Genomic DNA, 7,357 nt, shown 5'->3' on the forward strand with positions numbered 1-7,357 from the left:
CCCCGCGAGGGGGACTTCAACCCACGGTCCCGGGCCTGCTGGGTACCCGCCGGGTTGGCAAAGCAAAGTCTTTCAGAGGCTCGCGGCCTCGCCCCACCCCGTGCCAAGGGGTGGGGCGCCGCGTAGGTTGCTCAAGCTCTCCGCGGGAGGTGCGCTGCCTCCCAGGGGAACGGCGCCTTCTCGCGCGATCCTCTCCGCTTCGTCTTAGGTTTTTGTGCGGTTCTTTTGCCGTCTTGGATGTTTGAGCGGCAGACCTCTCGGGCCACGGCCGCTGGAACATAGAGTAAAATAGGATAGAGGTTTTTTTACCCCGACGGGCGCTCCTTCGCGGGAGGAGACTTTGAACCCACGGTCCCGGAGGCCGTATGGGTACTCGCCAGGGCCCTGCTCGCCCCGCCGCTGGAAAGCAGGGGCCTCGCCGAGTGCAGCGACAGTCAAGTTCTCTCGGATCTCTCTCTCTCCCTTAGGTTTTTGTGCGGTTCTTTGCCGCTTTGGTTTTTGCGCTGCAGACCTCTCGGCCACGGCCGCTGGATCATAGAGTAAAATAGATAGAGGTTTTTTTTACCCCGGACGGGCGCTCCTCCTTCGCGGGAGGAGACTTTGAACCCACGGTCCCGAGGCCGTATGGGTACCGCCAGGGCCTCGCTCGCCCCCGCCGCTGGAAAGCAGGGGCCCCGCCGAGTGCAGCGACAGTCAAGTTCTCTCGGATCTCTCTCTCTCTCTCTCCGCCTTAGGTTTTTGTGCGGTTCTTTTGCCGCTTTGGGTTTTTGAGCGGCAGACCTCGGCCACGGCCGCTGGATCATAGAGTAAAATAGGATAGAGGTTTTTTTACCTCGACGGGCGCCTCCTTCGCGGGAGGAGACTTTGAACCCACGGTCCCGGAGGCCGCGGGTACCGCCAGGGCCCGCCCCGCCCCGCCGCTGGAAAGCAGGGGCCCGCCGAGTGCAGCGACAGTCATGGGCGCCGCGGTAGGTTGCTCAAGCCTCCGCGGGAGGTGCGCTGCTCTCCCAGGGGAACGGCGCTCCTTCTCGCGGATCTCTCTCTCCGCTTCGCCTTAGGTTTTTGTGCGTTCTTTTGCCGCCTTGGGTTTTTTGAGCGGCAGACCTCTCGGCCACGGCCGCTGGATCATAGAGTAAAATAGGATAGAGGTTTTTTTACCCGACGGGCGCCTCCTTCGCGGGAGGAGACTTTGAACCCACGGTCCCGAGGCCGTATGGGTACTCGCCAGGGCCTCGGCTCAGCCCCGCCGCTGAAAGCGGGGGCCGCGAGTGCAGCGACAGTCAAGTTCCTTTTTTTCTTATCGCGCTTCTGCGCTTTCGCTGGGTGCCCGAGGGGAGAGGCCGCGCCGAGCCGCCGCCTCTGCCGCGCACCCGAGCTTGAGACGGGGAGGTGGGCTAGGCCTCGCCCGGGCGGCCGCTGGATCGGGCCGGGCCGAGCACGATCCTTCCGCAGGTTCACCACGGAAACCTTGTTACGACTTTTACTTCTCTAGATAGTCAAGTTTGATCGCCTTCCGGGCGCCCGCCAGAGCTCTCGCGAGGGGTCCGGGCGGGCCGGTCCGAGGACCTCACTAAACCATCCAATCGGTAGTAGCGACGGGCGGTGTGTACAAAGGGCAGGGACTTAATCAACGCGAGCTTATGACCCGCGCTACTGGGAATTCTCGCTGATGGGAAATAGTTTCAATCCCCAGTCCCGATCACGAGCGGGTTCAGCGGGAGCACCCGCGCCTCGGCGCAGGGTAGACACACGCTGATCCGCCCATTGTGGCGCGCGCGCAGCCCCGACATCTAAGGGCATCACAGACCTGTTATTGCTCCATCTCGCGTGGCTGAACGCCACTTGTCCTCTAAGAAGTTTTTGACGCCGACCCAAGTGGCCGCGCCACTATTTAGCAAGCCGGAGTCTCGCTCGCTATCGGAATGAACCAGACAAATCGCCCACCAACTAAGAACGGCCATGCACCACCACCCACAGAATCGAGAAAGAGCTATCAATCTGTCAATCCTTTCCGTGTCCGGGCCGGGTGAGGTTTCCGTGTTGAGTCAAATTAAGCCGCAGGCTCCACTCCTGGTGGTGCCCTTCCGCCAATTCCTTTAAGTTTCAGCTTTGCAACCATACTCCCGGAACCCAAAGACTGCGGTTTCCCGCACGCTGCCCGGCGGTCATGGGAATAACGCCGCCGATCGCTGGTCGGCATCGCTACGGTCGGAACTACGACGGTATCTGATCGCCTTCAACCTCCGACTTTCGTTTGATTAATGAAAACATTCTTGGCAAATGTTTCGCTGTCCCCGCCTTGCGCCGTCCAAGAATTTCACCTCTAGCGCGCAATACGAATGCCCCGCCGCCCTCTTAATCATGGCTCCGGTTCCAGAAACCCACAAAATAGAACCGAGTCCTATTCCATTATTCCTAGCTGCGGTATTCAGCGGCGACGCCGCCTGCTTTGAACACTCTAATTTTTTCAAAGTAAACGCTTTGGGCTCGACCGACACCCAGCCAAGGGCATCCGGGGCGCCGAGGCAGGGACCTGGGACGGGCGGTGGTCGCCGCCTCGGCGGACCGCCAGCCAGATCCCGAGATCCAACTACGAGCTTTTTAACTGCAGCAACTTTAATATACGCTATTGAGCTGGAATTACCGCGCTGCTGGCACCAGACTTGCCCTCCAATGGGTCCTCGCCATGTGTTTAAGATACGCCATTCCAATTACAGGGCCTCGAAAGAGACCTGTATTGTTATTTTTCGCCACTACCTCTCCCGAGTCGGAAATGGGTAATTTGCGCGCTTCTGCTGCCTTCCTTGGATGTGGTAGCCGCTTTCAGGCTCCTCTCCGAATCGAACCCTGATTCCCGCCACCCGTGGTCACCATGGTAGGCGCCTGATGTACCATCGAAAGTTGATAGGGCAGACACTCGAATGAATCGTCGCCGCCGCGGAAGGGCGAGCGATCGGCCCGAGGTTATCTAGAGTCACCAAAGGTACCGGTCCGAGGACGGATCGCCGGGGCCCGGATGGGTTTTGATCTGATAAATGCATCGCTGCCTCAGCCTCCCGCCCCCCGCGAGGAGAGGCGGTCGGCCCGGTCGGCGCTCGTTTGCATGTATTAGCTCTGGAATTGCCACAGTTATCCAAGTACCGGGTGGAGCGATCAAAGGGACCATAACTGATTTAATGAGCCATTCGCAGTTTCACTGTACCGCCGTGGTGCACTTAGACCTGCATGGCTTAATCTTTGAGACAAGCATATGTTACTGGCAGGATCAACCAGGTAACCCCTGTGGGTCGAGGGACCAACCGACGCCGGCGCGCTTTTGCTTCACACACGGTCTCAGTCCGCCTGAGGAGGGGGCCTGGCAGACCCCGCTGACCTCGGCTAAGACCGCCGCCATAGGGCGACGCGCGCTCGAACCTTTCTCGGCGGGGTCGCCGCTGGGTGGGTGGCCGCTGGGATCGCGCCGACGCCGAAAAGTGTGTTTCACGGGACGGGGGTACCGCCGCGCGCCGCCGGACGCTGCCGCGCTTCTGCCCTCCACGCCCGCCGTGACGGACTTCGCGCGCTCTGACCGCCGCCTCAGGCCTCCTCCGGCGGTTCGCGCGCTTCCTCGGGCTGAGGGGGCCTGCTCGCAACGAACGCCCAAATTGCCCGGCGCGGCGTGCTGTCAAAGCCCAAACGTGAAACCCATTGCACGCCGTGCTCTCTGCCAGGCACTCCCGATTTACATAGCGGCAGCGGGCTGGCCGGTGGGGTCTCTAGGCTAGGCGCGCGCGCCCAATCGATCACGCTGGGCCGAGGGGGACGCCTCGCCGCCGAACGCCCTCTCTCGGCGCCTGTGTCCGTGTTTCAGGTGAAGCGCTCGATAGCTCCTCGCCCGGAGCTTCAGAAAGATTGCGCTCAAAACCTAAGTCGATATGGACTTAGTCGCTTTTTCGACTTTTTTTCGCCAGAGACTAAGTCCACAAAACACGCGCTCACCAAATCGTACCCATGTAAAAGTTGTTCTGTGTAAACGCCACCTCCAGGGTCGCGGGAAAATTTGAATCATGCCCGGAGGAGGCCTCTCGGTCGGCCTGACTCGAGCCTCGGAGGGTATGGAAGTCGGACCTTTCCCGGTTGACTTAGTGCAATTTTCAAACGAAAATCATCCAGGCGCTTCATCCGACCGATCGAGTCCGGTTATGCGCGCCTTCCCGGACGCTTTCCCAATCGACTTCGCCGCCCTGGAGGAATTTTTTTTCGCTCAAAACCTAAGTCCAAACATCCAGGCGCTTCATCCGACCGATCGAGTCCGGTTAAGCGCGCCTTCCCGGACGCTTTCCCACTCGACTTCGCCGCCCTGGAGGAAATTTTTTGGCGCTCAAAACCTAAGTCCAAACATCCAGGCGCTTTCATCCGACCGATCGAGTCCGGTTAAGTGCGCTTTCCCGGACGCTTTTCCCACTCGACTTCGCCCCCTGGAGGAAATTTTTTTATGCTCAAAACCTAAGTCCAAACATCCAGGCGCTTCATCCGACCGATCGAGTCCGGTTAAGCGCGCTTCCCGACGCTTTTCCCACTCGACTTCGCCGCCCTGGAGGAATTTTTTTCGCTCAAAACCTAAGTCCAAACATCCAGGCGCTTCATCCGACCGACGAGTCCGGTTAAGTGCGCCTTCCCGACGCTTTCCCACTCGACTTCGCCGCCCTGGAGGAAATTTTTTATGCTCAAAACCTAAGTCCAAACATCCAGGCGCTTCATCCGACCGATCGAGTCCGGGTTATGCGCTTTCCCGACGCTTTCCACTCGACTTCGCCGCCCTGGAGGAAATTTTTTTTCGCTCAAAACCTAAGTCCAAACATCCAGGCGCTTCATCCGACCGATCGAGTCCGGTTAAGCGCGCTTTCCCGACGCTTTCCCACTCGACTTCGCCGCCCTGGAGGAAATTTTTTTGCTTTCAAAACCTAAGTCCAGACATCCAGGCGCTTCATCCAGCCGATCTCGCCGGGTTAAGCGCGACTTCGGACGCTTTCCCACTCGACTTCCCGCCACCCTGGAGGATTTTTTTGCTTTCAAAACCTAAGTCCAAACATCCAGGCGCATATTTCAGACGATCTCGGCCGGTTAAGTGCGACTTCCCGGACGCTTTCCCACTCGACTTCCGCCCACCCTGGAGGATTTTTTTGCTTTCAAAACCTAAGTCCAAACATCCAGGCGCATATTTCAGACGATCTCGGCCGGGTTAAGCGCGACTTCTCGGACGCTTTCCCACTCGACCCGCCGCCGCCCTGGAGGAAATTTTTTGCTTTCAAAACCTAAGTCCAAACATCCAGGCGCATATTTCAGACGATCTCGCCGGGTTAAGTGCGACTTCCCGGACGCTTTCCCACTCGACCCCCGCCACCCTGGAGGATTTTTTTTTGCTTTCAAAACCTAAGTCCAAACATCCAGGCGCATATTTCAGACGATCTCGGCCGGGTTAGTGCGACTTCTCGACGCTTTCCCACTCGACTTCGCCCTGGAGGAAATTTTTTGCTTTCAAAACCTAAGTCCAAACATCCAGGCGCATATTTCAGACGATCTCGGCCGGGTTAAGTGCGACTTCCCGGACGCTTTCCCACTCGACCCCGCCACCCTGGAGGATTTTTTTGCTTTCAAAACCTAAGTCCAAACATCCAGGCGCATATTTCAGACGATCTCGCCGGGTTAAGTGCGACTTCTCGACGCTTTCCCACTCGACTTCGCCACCCTGGAGGAAATTTTTTGCTTTCAAAACCTAAGTCCAAACATCCAGGCGCATATTTCAGACGATCTCGGCCGGGTTATGCGCGACTTCCCGACGCTTTCCCACTCGACTTCGCCACCCTGGAGGATTTTTTTGCTTTCAAAACCTAAGTCCAAACATCCAGGCGCATATTTCAGACGATCTCGCCGGGTTAAGTGCGACTTCCCGACGCTTTCCCACTGACTTCCCGCCACCCTGGAGGATTTTTTTGCTTTCAAAACCTAAGTCCAAACATCCAGGCGCATATTTCAGACGATCTCGCCGGGTTATGCGACTTCTCGACGCTTTCCCACTCGACTTCGCCGCCCTGGAGGAAATTTTTTTTGCTTTCAAAACCTAAGTCCAAACATCCAGGCGCATATTTCAGACGATCTCGCCGGGTTAAGTGCGACTTCCCGACGCTTTTCCCACTCGACTTCCGCCACCCTGGAGGATTTTTTTGCTTTCAAAACCTAAGTCCAAACATCCAGGCGCATATTTCAGACGATCTCGGCCGGGTTATGCGACTTCCCGGACGCTTTCCCACTCGACTTCCGCCACCCTGGAGGATTTTTTTGCTTTCAAAACCTAAGTCCAAACATCCAGGCGCATATTTCAGACGATCTCGGCCGGTTAAGTGCGACTTCTCGGACGCTTTCCCACTCGGACCCTCCACCCTGGAGGTATTTTTGCCGCTCAAAACCTAAGTCCAGACATCCAGGCGCATAATTCAGCCGATCTCGGCCGGTTAAGTGCGACTTCTCGGACGCTTCCCACTCGACCCTCCACCCTGGAGGATTTTTTGCCGCTCAAAACCTACGCCCAGACATCCAGGCGCTGCGTTACAGCCGATCAAGGCCGGTTAAGAGCGACTTCTCACACACATTTACGAACCCCCGTGTCTGGATTTCAATTTTCCAAAGGGCCTGGGCTCACACATTAACCCCAACGCAGTAACACTTTAATGGGCATCGCTTTATTTCATTCTCGCCCTGGATGAATGTTTTCTATAAGGCCTGCGCCACAGACTAACCCCATCACAATAACACTTATTTGGGCATGATTTTATTTAATAAAGGCCCTGGATGAATGTTTTCTATATAAGCCCTGTGCTCACAGATTAACCCCATCACATAAACACTTTTTGGGCATGATTTTATTTAAAAAGGCCCTGATGAATGTTTTCTATAAGGCCTGCGCCACAGACTAACCCCATCACAATAACACTTATGTGGGCATGATTTTATTTAATAAAGGCCCTGGATGAATGATTTCTATAAGGCCTGTGCTCACAGATTAACCCCATCACATAAACACTTATTTGGGCATGATTTTATTTAATAAAGGCCCTGGATGAATGATTTCTATAAGGCCTGTGCTCACAGATTAACCCCATCACATAAACACTTATTTGGGCATGATTTTATTTAAAAAGGCCCTGGATGAATGTTTTCTATAAGGCCTGCGCCACAGACTAACCCCATCACAATAACACTTATTTGGGCATGATTTTATTTAATAAAGGCCCTGATGAATGTTTTCTATATAAGCCCTGTGCTCACAGATTAACCCCATCACATAAACACTTTTTGGGCATGATTTTATTTAAAAAAG

The sequence above is a fragment of the Puntigrus tetrazona genome, unplaced genomic scaffold (genome assembly GCF_018831695.1).
Source record: "Puntigrus tetrazona isolate hp1 unplaced genomic scaffold, ASM1883169v1 S000000003, whole genome shotgun sequence".
NCBI lineage: Eukaryota > Metazoa > Chordata > Actinopteri > Cypriniformes > Cyprinidae > Puntigrus > Puntigrus tetrazona.